Source organism: Falco cherrug, assembly GCF_023634085.1.
Source record: "Falco cherrug isolate bFalChe1 chromosome W unlocalized genomic scaffold, bFalChe1.pri SUPER_W_unloc_1, whole genome shotgun sequence".
In the NCBI taxonomy this organism is placed as follows: domain Eukaryota; kingdom Metazoa; phylum Chordata; class Aves; order Falconiformes; family Falconidae; genus Falco; species Falco cherrug.
In genome coordinates, this window is record NW_026599288.1 from 5969274 (window position 1) to 5990297 (window position 21024).

Consider the following 21024-nt stretch of genomic DNA (forward strand, 5'->3'; position numbering starts at 1 on the left):
TATATTGATTTTCATAGTTTTATGTTATAAATTTATCCATTTGTTTATGCTAAATTTTTTATTAAAAATAAAATGTAATATACTTTCTCTTGCATTCGATATTGTTGAAACAAAGTTGAAAGATTAAAGTTTACAAAAATATTTGAACTTTTTCATTCAGTTTCAGGATCATTATGAAATATTATATTCTGATCCCTAGAATTCATTGAGTATATGCATGTGCTGAGTATAAAGGCCTGTATTTATCTGAATATAATCTGGTCTGATTTTCTTCTTGCTTCGCTTTTTAAGATGTTTTAACTTTGGTGGTGGTAGAATGTATTTTATTATGCTGGCTATACTGAAAATATCTGTATACAGTGCATTGCTTCTCTAAATATTTTCATATTAAACGTAAAGAAAAGCAGATAAACTTTAGGTAGCACTTTTTTCTTTCCTTTTAGCAGTAATGGTACAGCATTTATAGTCCCACTGTCAACAAGAGTCAGTTGTATAGACACCCTTTCAACAAGAGATGGTTTGTACAAATTTTGGATTATTTTAACTTTCTTTTTAATAATCTACAGTTACATCAATATAGCATCTTAGAGTAAATGTAATTTGCAGTTTTATTTTTATATATAAATATATATACACATACCTGTGCACAGTTTGTATACCAGTACTGCTCATTTCTGTACACTTCTAGGCAAATAACAATAAATCTATGGATAAGAGGATAAGCTGTAGAGGATATCAGAGGAGAGGGAAAGTAGTGCTTGATTTGGGGTCTGTCAACTAATAAATCCGTCATTTAAATATATTGCTCGTTGTGGTTGTCAGTTGTAAATAATTTTTGTGTTTGCAGAGCTAGTTTACTATAATCTCTCTTCCCAGATGTCAGATGTTACTACTCCTACTAAATCCTAATGTTAGGGGGAATAAAAGTTCTTAGTAATTGGTATGCCAGATGAGTCTGTAGGATACTTTCATGCACATTTGGAATTTGAGTTGCTGAATTTTCATACCTCAGGAAAGTGAAAATGTCCAACACAAACTAAAAGCAGGTGTATATTTTTATATTCCCCCCTGTTATTTAGAAGATATTTTAACATTGATTGTCTTGGGGGGAGGGGGGTGTACAGAAGACTTGCATAGGGTCACCCATTCCATTCATGTGATAAGAATTAGGGAATCTAAATATCAGACCTGCCTCATCCAGCTTGTTAGTGTCAAAATTATTATACTACAGCTGAAATGTATATCAGCAATTCTGAATTGAGTTATAGAAATAAAAATATTACATACTAAGAAATCTCTTCAACTGACATATTTCCTTTCAGAATTACTTTGTTCATGGAAGAATAGTCTCATGTGGTTTACAATTAAGGGTTTACAGAGGGGATTAAAGTTGTTCATGAGGAAAACTGCATAATCTGTGCTCTGAGTGTACATGCTGGTTTTTCCCCTCTTTTGCCTTTATGCTGGGGAAAAAAAAGAAGCTCTATTTTATTGTCTTGATATTGTGTCTTCCTCCTTACCCTGATAGCATGATTGTACTATTATCATTAAAACTTGTATGATGACTGACAATTTGTAGGCCTTGCTGGTTTTAATCTATCATTTAACCTGTCTTGTGTGAAATGCTCCAAAATAGTTAGAACGGTGTTCTATCATACAAAGTATTCATCTAACTTGCTTATTGTTTTTCTTATGAAAAACAATGTGAAAAACATGTGTGTTCTGACCTAAGAAAGAAAACACACTGAGGGGTTTTGGGTGTTTTGGTTTTTTTGTAAGCAAAACACTTGGGCTGGTGAGTAGTTGTAGTTGATGGCTAATCAGAAGAATGTTCTTTAAATGAAACCTGCAACTGAGCTGTTGGTGACTTGTGCAGTCAGGTGTGGGGGCAATCTGTTCCAAACTGATAGGCTGTGATGCTTTTCTAAAAGATATTGGTAGTCTGTAAAGGCTTAATGTGTTCTGGATGTGTCAGTTTGGATCAAAAAAAGCTACCTGTGTTTTATTTGCTATATGTAAGAACAAAGTAGTGGTTTTAGAATTGGTTCACCAAACTGTTATTAAAAAGGCTGACTTTCAGAAGTCATACTGAAATATTTTGAAGTGACTTAGTAGTTTCTCATTTGTTCAAGATGTTCTCAAAGTATATCAATTGATCTTAAAATAAAGAGGAATAAAATGAGATTATCTGAACGCCTTTAGAACTTTCAGTGTGAAACTGACATGTAAGGAACTCAGAGTACTAATTTTATGAAAATTTTAAGTTTAATTTCCGTTCTGTGAAAATCTTAACTGTTGAATTTGTGGAAGTTTCTTGGCTTAGTTTATAGAAAATGTTTGAATTGCTGAATCAGCTTTTCACTTCAGTAGTCTTGTGTCCTTTGGTTCAGAGAGCAGAGTGAAACGTTGCTTTAAGTGTTAGCAAATGCATTGTGATTTTAAAAGGATTAGGAAGCTTTTTTCTTTCTAAAGAGTACGTCTTTGTTAGTGTAGTAGTGATTTGGGACAGATAATTCCAATAAAATGCTTACTAACTGGTAGAAAGAGAAAACTTGTGTGTTTATTCCAGGGGTCCTCCAATTACGGCCCGCGGGCTGGATACCGCCCCCCAGGGTCCTCAATCCGGCCCCCGGTATTTACAGACCCCCCCGCCCCCCCCCCCACCGGGGATTAGGGGGGGAAACCAAGCAGCCGCAGATGACTGCCTGCCACTGCATCCGCGCCGGCCCCCTGGTTAAAAAGTTTGAGGACCTCTGGATTATTCATTTTTATTTGTAAATATAGCTACTTTAAAAAAAAAAAGGAAACTAAACAGTCTGTACAGCATTTTAAAATTTCCATTTGCCATTGTGACTGACAAACCCCTACAATGGAAGAAGGCTCAGTGGAGATGGGAAAGGGGATGTGCGCATGAAGCTCATAGAATAATGCAGGGTGTGGCTGACCACAGCTGATGCAAAGAAAGCTGACTTTTAGATAAACAGCTATCCCAGTTGAGTGGACCAACTGGTGGTGTAAATGGTTCTCCCCGAGTTCTTTAAGAGTGTGAATATCTTCCTGAGTTAGTGAGAGCAGCATGGGGGAAGTATCTGGAGTCTAACACAGAGTATAAAAACTAGACAACTAACAAAAAAATTTTGAAGAGAGTGACGTGCGGAATTAGACTCTATAACTCGAAAGTTATAAAGTAGGTATGTTTATTGCGCGCAGATGCACGGGGGATCGCTCCTCCACAAGCATGCATGCCCGAAGTGACGAACCATCTCACATTTATACAATAAAACAAATGAATATTCAATTAACGCCTATACATATTCGTTACCTAAACCCCGCTTCGTATGTTAATTAGCTTATCAGTCCGTTTCCTGGAATGTGGTGGTCTTGCAGGTTTGTAGGCGATTCATGTCCTTGTGACCATCCGATCTTCTTCAGGTGATTGTGACCACCCAATCTTCTCCAGCAAGGAGACTTAGCACTCCCTCCCTCTAGATAGCATTTGAATGTCTCTTATCTTTTTCTCATTCTCTTTTAAATAGTCCCTTTGTTAGAGAAAGAAGGGCAGGTGTCTCCCCTTTGTTAGAGGAGGAGGGGCAGGCGTCTCCTCAAAACTGTGGTTGTCACCGCACCCATGACTAGTCACCATACCCACACTCCTTAGGCAGACACATACAATCACAATCCATGTCCATTGTCCCCATTTCACACTATTTCTCCATATCAATCCCCCCTTTTCTATCAAACTAAGTAAATTCTTTTACTTAAGCAGCCTTCCCGAATGATATAAAGCATCATACATAAGTGTTACCCTTTTAAACATTCTCCAAACCCACAAATATAACACAATGGTTAGTATTAAGGAAATTCCTAAACTGATCAATAAGATCACAATGGGGTGTACTAGAGTGTTAAGAATTCCTGTTCAGAAGGTGACCAGCCAAAGAGAGTATCCCACCAATTATGGTTTCCATCCTGTTCTACCTTTTTAAAACTTTCTTGATCCCCTCTACATCATGATGGATCATAAGAAGAGTTTCGTGTCCCTTTTCTTTGGTTTCTTCCAGTATACGTTGTAAATCTGCATGTTTTAATAGTTCTTTTATACTGCTTATATTATAGTCCTATGGGGGTAGGAATTATTATCTGTGATGGGGTAAAGTTGGATTTTAAGAATTGATGAGACACTACTGCGGCTGAGTAACTAAAATCGCATCCTGTGATAGTAGTAAAATTACAAATACAATAATTTGAATACTGTGCAGTCTCCTTTACCTCCCCATCTACGGTTATTGTGTTACACTTAGTTCTCAAACACGCACATCCCTTCCCTGCATATATAATTACTGTTTTCAAGTTTGCATTTGGTCGGGCCTCGAAATGACATATTTTCTGATCTGTATCTAAACAAGTATCCTGAGCCATTATAGTATTGCTTTCACAGAGGAAGCCCTGCTGTTCTCGCATAATACAAGATTCTAAATCTACTGTTTGCCACTTGTCGCCTGTCTTTCTGGCCCATGTTCTATGTTCAAAAGGGTATAGGAGCACCCCATTATGGTTAATTCCAAGGGCTACAATGGGGTGTACGGTAATTATTACTGCATTACGTATGGTTAACACAAAAGCTGTGATGGTGTGTGTGTTGGGGTCATAGGTAAAGTTCACCATATTCCACCATGACTGGAGTTTTCTTTCTACCTCCGTAGCACTGTCCCAAACCATCTTTCGAATTTCCGTAGGAAATATGCCTTCCTCTCCTTCTCTTATTATGGATGCAGCTATTGATTGCATCCACATTTGGGCTTGGATGCAACTTAGAGCCGGGGCGACGTCATCCTGTAAACTGCCTAATGCCTTAGTGATGAGTTGATGATCTTCCATGTTTATTTGTTCCCACCTGGGGAGTACCTTCGATATCAACCATTGATGCGCCCCTAATGCCAATAATGAAGATTTTAGTGGTTGTTGTAGTTTTGATAGATCGGCCGTGGTGGCGGCTAGTTTATTCATTATTACCTCTGAGTCTATGGAATTTAATACTCCGAGTCCTGTTCCCAACATTCCAGTTACATCTCTCACTATTCTGTTTCGATAAATATTTCCCCTTTTTCTTAACCAAGTTGTCCATCCCTCATAAGAGGTTCGTAAGAAGGGGGAACAGGATGGCTTAACATCAGAAACATTGACTTGTATTTGTAACTCTATTCTTTTAAGAGACCATTCTGGGTTAAACAACATTTGTTGCTGACCTGTATTTCTGATTACATATGGTCCAATTGTATAAATCTTTGGATCTGGTTTAGTTAATTTAAGATCAAGCGTTAATGGGGTTGTTGTAACTGTGGTGGTGGTAGGAACAGTGGTTAGCATGATTGTTATTTTGATCTTATAAGTCAGAGCTGTTCTTGGGGATTCCTTTCCTAGGCATGTTATAAAGATGGGCTCGGTTAAGGTAAAATTGTGCCAACATTCCCGTGAATTAAAGCACATGGTTGTATTTAGAAGGGTAAATTCCTTATCTACCTTTCTGACATTAATCAGGGTGTCTCCCAAAATCTTGGTGTTATCCTTTTCATTATATGTTTGACACCCTACTTTTATCCTATCTCCTAATTTTCCCCATAATCGGTCGACTTTGTGTACATCCTCCCGATCCCATTGATTCCTTTGGTACACCTCATTTTCAGAAAAAACCACCATAGCTAGTTTCGTCTTTGAGTCCACCTTTCCCATTATTCCAGTGTGTTTTTTCTGGGCATGATTCCAAGGCCAATTATCAGGCTCTTGGTTGTAGGCAAGAGAGAGGGTACAAAAAACCACAAATGGTTTAAACCCACTATTGATCATTTTAAGAATCTAAACGTTCCTCATATATACATATAAAATCTGTTTTGATCAAAATATCTTTGTTTGAGTTGGGGCTTACTGATAACAAGTTGGGCAAGACTGGCCACTGGCTCAGTCCCCGACTCTTGTTCTATATTGTTTGTTGTGGTGCCCTTCCCATATGGTGGATCCGCAACCGCTCAGGTTCACTTACTTGCCACCCACATTGTTCCCATTTGTCCGAGTAAATTTGAGTTTCAGTTCTTTTTTATCTGGGGTTACTTTCCACGAAGTTGCAGGGGCTTTCTTAATCCGGGTATGGTGAATCCAAGAATTCTGTCCCTCAACCTTGACTGCAGTGTAGGTGGTGAGTGGGACTTGAAAAGGTCCGGTCCACTGTGGTTCCAGGGTTTTATCTGCAAAACACTTAACGTATACATAGTCCCCTGGTCGTATATCGTGAACAGGTCCATCCAGACCCCTACTGCGTGTTCCCATCACATGCTTCTCAATTCTTATTAATTGTTTGTTTAGTGCCACCATATAGGAAGTCATTGTTTCTTCACCAATCTGTGAAGACATCCCCCTTTGTACCCCATAGGGTCGTCCATATAAAATTTCAAATGGGCTAAGCCCCTCTTTTGCTCTCGGTCTAGTTCGAATTCGTGTAAGAGCTAATGGCAAAGACTGGGGCCAAGTTAGATTTGTTTCTTGGCCTAACTTGACAATCTGTTGTTTGATTAGATGATTCATCTTTTCCACCTGGCCACTCGATTGTGGTCTGTATGGGGTGTGTAATTGCCAATCTATTCCTAGATGGTGGCTGATCTGTTGCACTATTCTGGACACAAAATGTGGTCCTCTATCCGAGGACATTACCGCTGGGACTCCAAACCTAGGTATTATCTCTTGGAGTAGTATTTTGGTCACTTCCCGGGCTTTAGCAGTTCTGCACGGGAAGGCTTCTGGCCAACCTGAAAAGGTATCTGTTAGTACCAATAAATATCGATACCCCCCTTTTCTAGGAAGTTCCGAGAAATCGATCTGCCAATGTTGCCCTGGAACATTTCCTCTGCTAATGTTCCCTAGTTTTATTTTATTTGCTGTATTGGGATTATTGCGTAAACACATTTCACATTGCTGAGTCACCTGTTTTATTACAGTATACAAGTTTCACCCTATCAATTTCTGATTTAGACTTTTATATAAAAGTATCAGCTCCCCAATGCGTCTTATTAATAATAGGGCTGTGGTCCATATTAAATTGGATGGTACCACTATACGACCATCCCTTAAATAAGTCCACTTATTTATTTTTATTTTATCATTCATGTCCTGAATTACCTTTAGGTCTTCTTTAGAATAGTTTGGCTCTTGATCTGTACTTACAGTTTGGATTTTATCGTCTGGTATTAAGGATAATTCCTCCTTTCCTACCTCCTCTGTTACTCATCTGGCCTCATGGTCGGCCAGGCGGTTTCCAATTTCCAAATCAGTGCCTCAGAGTGGGCCATTCCTCACATCAAGGCCTGGCATGGCACATGTTCCCACCGCTCAACGCCTACTGGGTTGCAGCCAACAGCAGAGCTCAAGATTCTTCTTGGTGGCAAACACAGAGGCCAACCCAGTCTTGCCCTTGACTATGGTAGGAGGCACCTGACCAACCTTATTCCTTGTACTTTGTTGTCAATGCAGAGTTTCATCTGCACATCCCATAACAAGTCACTGTCATGGCAAAACACACAGATTTACATTAGTAGATCTACTACAGAGTGTATTTTATTTCAGTTTTTCTGCCAATATCCCCACAGCCTTGCTGACCAAGGGATATTGTTTTTATCTGAACTGAGCAAGCCTCCCCCTTATCATTTTACTGTAACAGGTAAAAGCATTTTTCACCTTTCCTGGAATTTATTTTCAGATACACCTGGTTAAAAATTTCTCTTACTTAAGGGAGGTCCTCTTTTCCTCTTTTCTGCTGAATTAAAGATAAGCTCAATATTTCAATTAATTGATCATATTTAACTTTTAATTTCATTTCCCCTTCTTTAAACGTCTAGATGTTCTAATAAATCTCATCCCAACAAAGATTTTGGTGAATTTGGCATTCTTGTTTTTTTTAGTTTGTACTTTAAAGGTTTCAGGATGTTTTCCTGGTGGCCAGCAGCTCCCACAACTGTAACAATTTTTTTTTTTTTTTTTTTACTGAAGTTTTAACAAATAAGTTGGTTTTGTATTCACTAAAATTCCACCTCATACCCATTCCCTGCCCTAAAAGGGGCGGTTACCGGTCCTGTTGTACTGCAAATGCTGCAGCAATTGGGGTGACATTGTCAGGTCCTTCTGCTCAATTGTCAGCAACAGCAACCCCCTCCTCCTCACCAGCAGAAGGGTTCGGGGCAGGAGATGCTCTTCCTGCTCTGCAGGTTACACAAACCTGCCTCTGCAGCAGCACTTCTGTTTTAACTCTTTCTGACCCTGAATGCAAATCTGCTCCTTGTTGCTTTAAGTCTGTGTTATTACATATCAGGCCTTCGCAGGCAAACAGCAAACACCCTGCCATGCGTCCAGCATGACTCAGTCGCACCTTCGAGGGGGTACGGGGGTTTGTACAAACTCACCCCAACACTTTCACAAGGTCTTTGATTCTCCACACACACACACGCCTCAGGTTTTACATACATCAGTACAAGTTTTTAGATCTTACAACGTGTTTCATTCTGGTTGCTCCACAGAAGGAACCGCAACCTGAGCTTTTTAACACAAAAATTTCAACGAGAACATCTTTCTAGTTTAGGGCTCTAGAAAAGGATGGGAAAAACTGAGACACAATCAAAGATCAGGTGATGTTAATCCCGCACTCTTTCTAGTGCTAGTACCATAGGATCCCGAGGGGGTACTAATCCACAGTCCTTTTTCCACTCAGGTTTGTCCTGGAGGGCGAAGAACATGTCTGCATACGATACTTCGTCCCATTTTCCTTCTCTTCTCAGACACAACATTAATTGCAGGAGAGTGTTATAATCTAACGTTCCTCCCTCCTGAGGCCATTTCGCATCACTCCCCAATTTATACAAAGGCCACCACTGATTACAATATTTAACCAATTTCCTTCTATTTTCGGTGCCACCCTGTCCTACGATATCTCTCCAATGTTTTAATATACAACCCAAGGGCGATTTTTCACAGGGCTTACTCCTTCCATTTCCCATTTCGCAATTTTAATTACTTTGTTTTTCTCCGGCCGCCTTAGCCACCCAAGGTCGGAAACGCGGATAGAGCTTCTTATTCGTTTTGCACTCAAACGCCTGTCTCAAGCACTCTTGCACTCACACTCAGTCAAAATAATTAAGCTATACACGGAAAATCAAAATGCGCATCTCAGTCACACCATTCACACTCTCCGGGCAGCCCGCAGTCACACAAGCAGTATGTTATACGGTACCGTGCACTTACGTACAACTTTTAGGAGCACTAACAGTTCACAAAGTATGCATTTCAATGAACAATTGCCAAAAAAACCCAAACAACAAACAAAAAACCAAATTTTTCCTGGTCTTAAGCAGAGTGTTAAGTTTTCCGCTATTTGCCACGAATTACCAGAATAGTAATATTTTTCAACATACATTTCATAACTCCGAGTTTTGAACATGTAACAAGACAACACATAGAACAAACAAGACACAGAGCGCTATTTCAGTTGTTACATTCTAGGAATTCCCCAATTCTTAAGACAACCTAAAGGAAGTTTTTAGCTTCCTCTTTTTCCTACGCAAAAGTTTCCCTTTTACTTTTGCTGTGAGGTCCCTCTTGTTCCTGTGAGATCCCGCCTTATTCCATCCCGCCCCCCGCTTTCCGTCACGAGGCCTCCGGGCTTTTAGGAATGGCAGTAACCTCGGGTTTGCTCGATCTGCCCTCAAGATCGCTAGCGGCCACCCCTTGGTCAGCAAACCCCCTCCCAAGGTACCTTTCCTCCTGGGGACTACGCTGCGCGCCGGACGTCTCCGTGCGTCTCACCAGCCGCCCCGTTACTAAACATACCGTTTTATCCGCGGATCCAGGGGTTTCTCTTCTGCTCCCGGGTGAACAGCTGAGAAGAGGAGGCTCCTCCGAGGAAATCTCCCGGGGCGCGCCTAGGAGCGTCCGCTCCGCAGCTGGTCCCTCAGCCGAGCAGAAATCCTCCTGCCTGGCTCGCCAAACTGACGTGCGGAATTAGACTCTATAACTCGAAAGTTATAAAGTAGGTATGTTTATTACACGCAGATGCACGGGGGATCGCTCCTCCACAAGCATGCATGCCCGAAGTGACGAACCATCTCACATTTATACAATAAAACAAATGAATATTCAATTAACGCCTATACATATTCGTTACCTAAACCCCGCTTCGTATGTTAATTAGCTTATCAGTCCGTTTCCTGGAATGTGGTGGTCTTGCAGGTTTGTAGGCGATTCATGTCCTTGTGACCATCCGATCTTCTTCAGGTGATTGTGACCACCCAATCTTCTCCAGCAAGGAGACTTAGCACTCCCTCCCTCTAGATAGCATTTGAATGTCTCTTATCTTTTTCTCATTCTCTTTTAAATAGTCCCTTTGTTAGAGAAAGAAGGGCAGGTGTCTCCCCTTTGTTAGAGGAGGAGGGGCAGGCGTCTCCTCAAAACTGTGGTTGTCACCGCACCCATGACTAGTCACCATACCCACACTCCTTAGGCAGACACATACAATCACAATCCATGTCCATTGTCCCCATTTCACACTATTTCTCCATATCAAGAGCAACAGCTTGAGCTGGCTTCAACCCATGTATTCCTTCCCTGTGACTGGGGATGCCCAGCATCATGATGATGAGCATATTATAGGGACAATTAATGGGAATCACATTGTTATTGTTATTGAATTGCATATTGCAATTGCTATATTTTGCTAAATGTAACTTACACTGGTATTGTGACTTCAGTATATTGCTGGATCACTCTGCTAAATCAGAAATCCCATGTAAAATCAACTGTCTTCAAATAAGTAAATTTAATATTAAACTTCACGTCCACCATGTGTGGAACATATAAAACAGCCTGGTCATGTTATCCCAAATCTGTGTTCTTCACCCGGTGTACAAGAGCTGATACACACAGAGAGTTTACAATATTAGGTTTAGTCACACTTAGTTTTCATTCTTACAAGTCTTGTCTCCGTTTAAAGGTATGGCATTCTTACACACAAACACACACCGTGCTTCTTCTGTGGGGAGGGGGCTTTTTTTGCTGGAGGGTGGATCTTTTATTATGCTAATTAGGATAGTTCACACATAGTTCCAGTAATTTTCTGTTTGGACTTATTAACCATTTGGTTCTTCTTGAGCTTATCTTGTTATGCCCCAGCTTGACATATTTATGGTGTCTGTTCCTTCTCCCAAGGCCCTGTTTTGTTAACTGTTTGTAAGGATTTAAATAACATCCTCTGTTTTTCAAATTTTTTCTTGTTTTTCCCTATATATATTTACATTTTCTCCCTCTCTTTTTCTTTTTTAAAGTAAATAATTCTTATTACAGTCAGAGAGCATTAGACTCTGGTAGCTATGGATTGGAAATCTGGAGAAAAAACCCACGTGTAATACATACAGATATTATGAAATATTTGCAACTTCCTGGATGACAAGTCAACAGCTTACTGGAAAGGGTATTTTAATTAAGTGCTGATGTTTTTCATGTGTGTGTGGTTGGGGTTTTTTTTGTTGTTTGTTTAGTATAAAAGTATAATGTTAGATTACAGATTATTCTCTCTAAACCATAATCTCTCATCTCGTCTGGAGGAAAAAAAGTTAATTTCTTTTGCATGTGTACATAGTCCTTGTGAGACTGAATATGAAAGTGTATTTTAAACTATAGTGAAATAATTTTGATGTCTTTGGTATTGTCAACAAGACTACCTTTAATTGGATGATTATTTAGGCGGTGACCAGACAAGATGAAAAATAGTGATTCTAAGGCTCCCACCAGCATATGATGAGTGAAAATGTATTAATAGATAGATTTTAAAAATAAAGATGAAAGTCTTGAAATTATTTTCAAAACTTTCAAAGGGGGGTAATGTTACAAAGATTTGAAATCAAATGAGATTTAATATAGAAATATAAGAATATAAGTTTGATAGAATGGGTATAGTAATAGAAGGTGTGCTGTGTTTTGGATAACTATAGAAACAATATGTTCTGCTTTATTATCTATAGAGTTAAATGTTTGAAATAGGATTGTTAATTTTGAAACAGGTAACCATAGATACCTCACTAGGTAGTTACTGGATTTTTCTGTGTTTTGTTTTAAGAAACAGAGGAGACAGTCATGGATACTAGTTATGTACAATGGACACCAGTTATGCTGCTTGGAAATCCCCTTACCCTTCCCATCTTGATTTGCATATCAAGGATTCCAATCAGTAGAGCTAAGTAGATTTGACCAATGATTATAGTAAGATTGGAATATTGATGAGATCCTGTGATGGGTGAAACCAATCAATGTAAAGGTTAAATTTAAGAGTGAGCATAGTATGCATTTTTATGTAAAAGAACTTATGTAACAATGACTTGACTGAAGAAGTGTATAAAAACTCTTGAATTTTGGTGCTAAGGTGGACATGTAGGCAAAGCCATCCCCCATGTCCGAGTGCTGCAATAAAGGAGTACCAGCTTCTTAAAACTACATTGGTGTTAAGAGGTTTTATTCCTGATTTTGGTTACAGTTTAAAAAAAAATTGTTCTTGTGTTCTAGTGAAATAGCTATGCAGGGTAATTGCTTCCTATTGTTTCTTCAAATGTGTTTTAAACCTTGAATATTGTTCCTCTGGTGCTGTTCAGCATTACTGTATATATAATAGGTAGTTTTCAGGAAGAGATGAAATATGGAAAAACTGATAAGTTCCTTTAAATAGATATTTAAGTTTAATTTCACATATTCTTATTGCTTTCTGGCTGAATTTCTAAAAAGATAGTTCTTCCAAACATAGCACAGATGTTTCCAAAAACTATAAAATGCTAAATACTTGCTTAAACTAGAAACATGAGAAACTAGTATTTAATTTTGTTTGTGTCTATTGCTCTTTATTCCTAGTAATATTCCTCTACCTTGGTCTAATATTCCTAGGAGTTAGTGGATGTGGTTCATGGAAGAATTGGTAAAGTGTTAGTAGATGTAAATGCAAGTTTCAGCATAGCACTTGTATTATATGCCTTTTCCCACAGCTGGGTCACTAGTTAGGGGGATTCCTCTGTTTTTTACCCTTTTGTCAAAATTAACAGCAGGTTCCAAAGCTGCTGTTGGGAAGAAAAAAAGTGAAAGTGAGAAGGCCACTTTTTTATAGATTACAGAGTACATGATTACAGCAATCACATTTCTTAAAGAAACCAAGCTCAAATGACAGCTGACCTAAACTGTAGTTTTAGCCTTGTGCAGCACTGAAATGAATGGATTAGTTAGGAAAAATGTTTGCTGTACAAAAACATTAGTCTGAAATAGTTAATCTGTAATTCTTCAAAATTTTGGGTGATAACAAGTGCCTGTAATTTAAATCTTGGAAAATACTTTAAAACACTGTCCTCCTATATCCCCCTAATCTAGAGGAATGTGATTACTAAATGTTTCAGATATCTGAATTTATATGTAGCAAATCACCAATGACTTTTGTAGATCTTCTATATGTTGTAGTTTACCTATCCAATTAAATGACAGAGACTGGTCAATTAAAATTTTCATTTAATAAAGCAAGCGACAAGTAAGCAGAACAGCGCTGGGCGGCCGGGGAGTCTCCTGTTCCACCAACGGCGCGCAAATTCAAGCAAGCTGAGCAGCTCTTTTTATCTTCCCCGAGGTCGCTTCTGACATCTTCAGTAGCCCCTCTGCTGCTTCTGTTATCGTGGCTTCTTGTCAGACAGGACGTTCCCATGTTTGGTGCAGCAAGATAACATTGTGGACATGTCTCTTCTTGTTAAACAGGAAGTTCTTAAGACCACCACAATGGGTTCCTTCCTCTTGCTTAACTTGGTTGATCAGCAAATTACCTTTAGTTACTTATTACAATTCCCCCCTTCTTTTATTTATAAATAATTTGCTGATCAAACCTAGACAATACCTCACAAGCTGCATCTAATTCAGGATTTTCATTTGGTATGATTTTCATCTCTAGTTCCAATTGCTTCATCACCATTAGCTGCACTTCTTCCAACCTGCTTTTCACAAAAGTTACAAATTTATTAATGATACAGGGTCCGAAAGTCAGAACCAATAACAACATTATGAGGGGTCCCGCCAAAGAAGAAATTAGTCAGCCAGGGTGACTGTGGTTGTAAAATTCTTTACCTTTAGCTTTTTCTTTTTACCTTTTTGTTCTTTAATAACTCTGTTGAGTCCCACTGCTTGTGGCGTTTTTAGTTCATGTTTCTGAATAAATATTAAGACCCTTCTATCAGCTCCAGGTTCCCAATATCTTATTCCCCAGGTTCGTCCTAATAGCCATCCGTGGTCATTAGGCTGCAGGATTTCTAGTATAACATGCTTACAGTTGCCAAGATGGGGGCCCTCTACGTGTCTATCCCAGCTAGGAGCTGGCGGATTGCATCCTCTGGGTCCCCATGTTATATTTAAGAATCTATTTTTAATGGCTACGTCCCAGTTTGAAGCTATGGTTTCACATCCCCAATATGCACAGTAATAGTGATTAAGGAAATTGCAATAGCTTTTCCCTGGATTCGAACTGGGGCAGAGATAAAATGGTTTTATTGCTCTTTCTCGTCGACCGGGTGGGTCTAGTTCAGAAAAGACTAAATCTTCCAATTTAACTTGGAATTTTGGGGATCCGGCTGTCACATTATACCGAACTTCTATTGAATATTCCCATCAACCTAAGGTCCAATTGAAGGGTTGATGTTCATTTTTTTTTAAAGTCATGGTAATCAATACCATTAATAGGATAGTAGCTTTCATTTCCCCACTGTTCAGTACCTCTCTGCCTTTCCTCGTCTACTGTTTTGCAGAGAGCAACGGGATATCAATATCTTCTCGGCAGCAGCAGGTAGTCTTCAGGGGAATTTTACTGTTATCCTGTCAATAATTTCCAAGGTCTAAAGAGTTAGTTATCTCTCAAATATATTTCCACCTGTTTGCTTGTTGTGCCCGTTTCCAGGCGGATCTTATAGTACGCTGTCTTAAAACTCTGTACCAGTCTGTTTCATATACTTCCCAAAGTTCAGGTACTGACAGTTCCCATCCACAAAATAATTTACGAATTTCCACTTGATCCTCTGGTCCCCTGGTACGTATCAAATCATTGTGACATTTCATACAGTAAGGTTGTCTCTTAAATGAAACACAGGACCAATCTCTATTACAATTTAGACATCGGCAAACAACCTAACATAAATGTCCGGAAGTAGGGTGTTTTAAGTTGGGTATTCCCCGGAGATCTCCTCTTCTGGGTGATTCGGGTATCTCCGTCTCTGTGTTGTTTTGCGGTCAGCCAGCAATGGTGAGACAGATAGCGATGTCCCAATAACGTCCTTCACACCGCCCCGTGGCTCAACATTGCTGCTCCGTGGGTGGCATAGATAGAGATAGAGAAAAGATTCTGCCAACTATACAAAGGAGGTTAACAATCTTTATCTAAGCATTAAACCCATTTACCATTATCAATAAACAGTAACAGGCAATAACTACAAATGACTAACAAGAACTACAAATCCCTAACAAACGTTAGCTAACAACTCAAAACTCAAACATGTCATAAGCTAATTTCAAAACATTATCATAACAGGATTACATAACAAAACACAATACAACATTTCTTAGCATATATAAGGTTTGTTTGTGGGGGTTAAGAATCAAGAGCCAAGAGGTGGGCATTTAAAGGGGTAAATTTTCATGCCCCTTTAAGGTTAGGCCGCGCATGTGTTTTCATTGTGCAGTTTTGGTCAGGGCATTAGCCTGAATCTTGACCAGGAGGGTCACGGACCAATTTGTTTGTCTCGCCACAAACAATCCTTATCATTTTGGAAAAGATGGGAGCAGGAGACGACACACTCTGTATGGTTTTGCTGTTCAGCCTTTGTCTCATCGTGACTACAGTAACCATCAGTATGTGCTTTTGTGAGTGTTTTTGGTCACGCCGGTACAGAAGAGTGCGATCTCTTCCTCGCAGTCCGCCCCAAGTAGTGGAACCCATGGGATACCAAAGCAGAGTGCGAGAGACTGTTATATAAACAAAAGAAACCTGTTGATCTCCAGCAAAGTTACCATGTGACTTGTCATTGGTTTCTGTTCATCTTTGTTACCTCGTGAAGAAAAATACCAAGGACCAGAGACAGACTATTGTGGAGGGAACAGATGGAGTTACCACCCCGACATTATTCAGGACTGTGCTGGACTCACGAGTGAAGAAGCCTGTTTTCCACGTCACATGAGACTTTGCTGGACTGTTATTCTGTTATTCAACTTCTAGTTCATGTTTGTTAATAAATGGTTTTTTGTTGTTTACTGGTTGTCAAATGGTTCATCGAAGTTACTTTGCGTCAAACACATGGTTTCCAAAATAAATCCAAAGGGTTGGGTAATACATATAATAATAACCTACAAAAACAAAAGCTAAAACCAACACTTATAACTATACATTCCACTTAAGTAATAAATGAACTATAAATACTATAGTTTCGTTAAACATTCCTTTTTTTCTTTTTTTTTTTTATTATATGCGTCACTATCATGGCTAGACTATAGGGATTTCACATGCGCGGTCTTTCCAGATTTTTCCAATACATTCTGTGGGGTTTAAAATTGTGCATGTGCATGTTCAAAGGCATACACGATAAAAAATGTCTGCTGAGTGTCCAGATGAAGTCCTGGACCCGTTTCCCGAGCTTACCACTCCGGTAAGTTTGTTAATGGTAACATTTATGGCACTATGGCCAAATGACAGGTCCTTGCTTGCAATGCAATGTTTTCTCACCATCAGACCGCCACGTCACCTGCCAGGGAGGAAGGGTCTGGAGTGCGCATTTCCCCCTCTGAACATCCCGTAAGGTGAGTGTTTTTTAAACGTCTAACCTGTATGGTTCATTATAAAGGGGAATCAAAACCTTTTTTTTTTTTTTTTCATTGTTGTTTAGGCAGAGGGTGCGTTTTTCAACTGTCACACGTCAAGAACTTATGGCGGAGGTGGAAAAGTATAAAAGACGTTACCACATCCTCGTCTGTGCGTTCCTGACGGTTGTTTTCTTTGCTATTCTATTTGTATTCTTAATCAGCCTACATTGTTATATGAATTGTTAATAGTTAATTATTCCCAGATTCCTGTTTGCTATTAAATTGTTATTGTGTTAACTATATAATCTGTATTGTCGACTGTACATTTCGGCGTACTACTCGAATTTGTTTAACGCCATTGGATGAAATCCTAGTAGCAAATTGCATGTTAGTTATAACGTGTTGAATTAATCTTATAAAACATGGAACAGCACATGGCAAAAACAATAAGGTGGCTAATCCACATAACAAATAAAATAGGATTCGTTTTACCCAGGGGCTCCCGAGAAGCCAGGAAAACAGGTCAATATTCCAGTCTTTCCAAGTTCGGATGGGAACATGGGCTAACTTCCCTATCTCTGATGTGATTTGTTTAACTACCTCACCATTGCCATCAATTTTCAAACAACAATTGGAAACATTTAATTTACCACAAACACCTCCTTCTTCGGCTAGCAGGTAATCGAGAATCATTCTGTGTTAATAAATTGCATTTTGTATTTGAGTTGCTTGGTCTGTTAGTAATGATTTCCAAGACAGCCTGTAGCCGAATGATACGATTCAGATTGTAGATAGGTTCTTGAGCACCGCTAATGAGTTCATTGTGATTCCAAGTTGCAGGTCCATAATACTGTATGATATGTTGGGGTGTCCATTCATTTAATAAATATCGGTACCCCCCTTTTCTTGGGAGTCTGGAAAAATCAACTTGCCACTGTTGCCCTGGCTAATTTTCAAACACATTTCACATTGCTGAGTCACCTGTTTTATTACAGTATACAAGTTCCACCCTATCAATTTCTGATTTAGACTTTTATATAAATTATCAGCTCCCCAATGCATCTTATTATGTTCTATTAGGGCTGTGGTCCATATTAAATTGGATGGTACCACTATACGACCATCCCTCAAATAAGTCCACTTATTTATTTTTATTTTATCATTCATGTCCTGAATTAGCTTTAGGTCTTCTTTAGAATAGTTTGGTTCCTGATCTGTACTTACAGTTTGGATTTTACCGTCTGGTATTAAGGATAATTCCTCCTTTCCCACCTCCTCTTCTACTCGTCAGGCCTCGTGGTCGGCCAGGTGGTTTCCAATTTCCAAATCAGTGCCTCAATGGGCCATCTTATGTTCTTCCTTCCTGGATGACCCTCTTATAACAGCGGGGGCCGTTCCTCACATCAGGGTCTGGCATGGCACATGTTCCCACCGCTCAACGCCTACTGGGTTGCAGCCAACAGCAGAGCTCAAGATTCTTCTTGGTGGCAAACACAGAGGCCAACCCAGTCTTGCCCTTGACTATGGTAGGAGGCACCTGACCAACCTTATTCCTTGTACTTTGTTGTCAATGCAGAGTTTCATCTGCACATCCCATAACAAGTCACTGTCATGGCAAAACACACAGATTTACATTAGTAGATCTACTACAGAGTGTATTTTATTTCAGTTTTTCTGCCAATATCCCCACAGCCTTGCTGACCAAGGGATATTGTTTTTATCTGAACTGAGCAAGCCTCCCCCTTATCATTTTACTGTAACAGGTAAAAGCATTTTTCACCTTTCCTGGAATTTATTTTCAGATACACCTGGTTAAAAATTTCTCTTACTTAAGGGAGGTCCTCTTTTCCTCTTTTCTGCTGAATTAAAGATAAGCTCAATATTTCAATTAATTGATCATATTTAACTTTTAATTTCATTTCCCCTTCTTTAAACGTCTAGATGTTCTAATAAATCTCATCCCAACAAAGATTTTGGTGAATTTGGCATTCTTATTTGTTTTTTTTAGTTTGTACTTTAAAGGTTTCAGGATGTTTTCCTGGTGGCCAGCAGCTCCCACAACTGTAACAATTTTTTTTTTTTTTTTTTTACTGAAGTTTTAACAAATAAGTTGGTTTTGTATTCACTAAAATTCCACCTCATACCCATTCCCTGCCCTAAAAGGGGCGGTTACCGGTCCTGTTGTACTGCAAATGCTGCAGCAATTGGGGTGACATTGTCAGGTCCTTCTGCTCAATTGTCAGCAACAGCAACCCCTCCTCCTCACCAGCAGAAGGGTTCGGGGCAGGAGATGCTCTTCCTGCTCTGCAGGTTACACAAGCCTGCCTCTGCAGCAGCACTTCTGTTTTAACTCTTTCTGACCCTGAATGCAAATCTGCTCCTTGTTGCTTTAAGTCTGTTATTACATATCAGGCCTTCGCAGGCAAACAGCAAACACCCTGCCATGCGTCCAGCATGATTCAGTCGCACCTTCGAGGGGGTACGGGGGTTTGTACAAACTCACCCCGACACTTTAACACTTTCACAGGGTCTAGATAGCAGCGGGAGGGGAGTGAGGGAGGTGGTAAGGGCTGGGGGGGGTGGGGGGCGGTGGAGGTATATAGGGAGGGGGAGAGGTAGGGATCTCATCCTCACTTCTGCTATTCTTCTTCTTTTTCCCCCCTTTGTTTTCTTTTAACGGGAACAAAAGGGCCCTAGTTTCAGACCCTACCCATAAGGAAGCATACTCACTTTCCTCCAGGCAAAAAGGGTGTTCTGAATTCACATATATATTCAAAGCCTGGCATATCCACTCTTCAGATGCCCCGAAGACTGGCCAATAGGGGTGGTCGCCCCTAATTTGTTTCCCACCCCAAACTTCCATACAGTAGTGTATCAATCTTACTTTACTCTTACCCTGCCTAGAAGGGTACGCATCCCAAAATTTTATCATGAGTCCTAGCGGACTCTCCGGTGGTATCTGTGGGAGCCTAATCTGGACCCCAGAACCACCCATGGGATCAGAGGGCTTGCTTTTCCTCTGTCCCGTCTTCCGAGGCGCCTTCTTTCACTCGCGCAGTCGCTTCCCCTGGTTCGTGGCGCAGCCCCTCGCGGGGTCTGGAAACCGCACTACTGAGGGTCCGCACTCACTTCGCCCTCCCTGGGCGTCGCACACAAGCACGCTTCAGGATGCCCAACCCCAACCGAACGGTGAACCGGCCTATACTCACGCGTCCTGCGTCTTCATTCGGGCTTCGTGCACAAAGGTTATGGGGTAACCGGTTTTATTTGCTTACTGTCACATTTGAGGTTCGTCGGTAAAGGATTTGGCGTAGAAGCACCCTGACAAGGGCCGCTTATCCAGCGGGGCGCCTCCCCTGCCACGGACCTCAGGCCAGACTGCCCTTATCCGAGTCACGGCACCAAAATTGTTAGAGTTTACCTGTCCAATGAAATGACAGAGACTGGCCAATTAGAAAATGTGATTTATTAAAGCAAGCGACAAGTAAGCAAAACAGCGCTGGGCGGCCGGGGAGTCTCCTGTTCCACCAACGGCGCGCAAATTCAAGCAAGCTGAGCAGCTCTTTTTATCTTCCCCGAGGTCGCTTCTGACATCTTCAGTAGCCCCTCTGCTGCTTCTGTTATCGTGGCTTCTTGTCAGACAGGTCGTTCCCATGTTTGGTGCAGCAAGATAACATTGTGGACATGTCTCTTCTTGTTAAATAGGAAGTTCTTAAGACCACCACAATGGGTTCCTTCCTCTTGCTTACCTTGGTTGATCAGCAAATTACCTTTAGTTACTTATTACATATAAACTTATCAAATTGGTAGTTTGAGTATTGCAATAGAATCTGTGGGGGGTTTAGTGCAGATTTTTCTGCTTTCAGGCAGGGTTTTTAAAGTAGTAGTCATTCTTCCCTGTACTAAGCAAAGTTGGGGGGTTTTAATGAGGTTTTTCTATGTGTAGCTATCTGTGGATGACTTCGATCTGATACAGAACTTGTATTCGGTATATGAGGAAAAGTACTGTTGTCTCACAAATGGAGTATGTTACCCAGTGTGCAAAGAGCCAATCTTACACACAGAGCCAAGATCATTTATTGCAAGTCTGCATAGAGATGGGTGCTAGGTGGTAAATCCACAAAGCTAGCATACCTC

At 40.2% G+C, this 21024-nt stretch overlaps 1 protein-coding gene and 1 long non-coding RNA gene across 15 annotated transcripts in view; one reads left to right on the forward strand and one right to left on the reverse strand.

Annotated features, from left to right (window-relative positions):
- LOC129734877 (spindlin-Z) overlaps positions 1 to 21024 on the forward strand; it is a 101123-nt gene that overhangs the window by 41790 nt on the left and 38309 nt on the right. For 2 of the 14 annotated variants that reach the window (XM_055700248.1, XM_055700233.1), the window contains exon 1: positions 17446 to 17565. The exons of 11 other annotated variants lie outside the window; for them this stretch is intronic. The gene's annotated coding sequence lies outside the window, so the exon portion shown is untranslated. Of the gene's footprint in view, positions 1 to 16797; positions 16885 to 17445; positions 17566 to 21024 lie in introns of those variants that run through there. One more of the 14 variants, XM_055700235.1, reaches the window with a different exon arrangement.
- On the reverse strand, positions 3141 to 20694 carry LOC129734880 (uncharacterized). The gene is made up of 3 exons (XR_008730425.1): positions 20097 to 20694; positions 10986 to 18493; positions 3141 to 3727 (listed from the first exon to the last, which is right to left on the reverse strand). It is a non-coding gene; the product is annotated as an uncharacterized LOC129734880 (long non-coding RNA).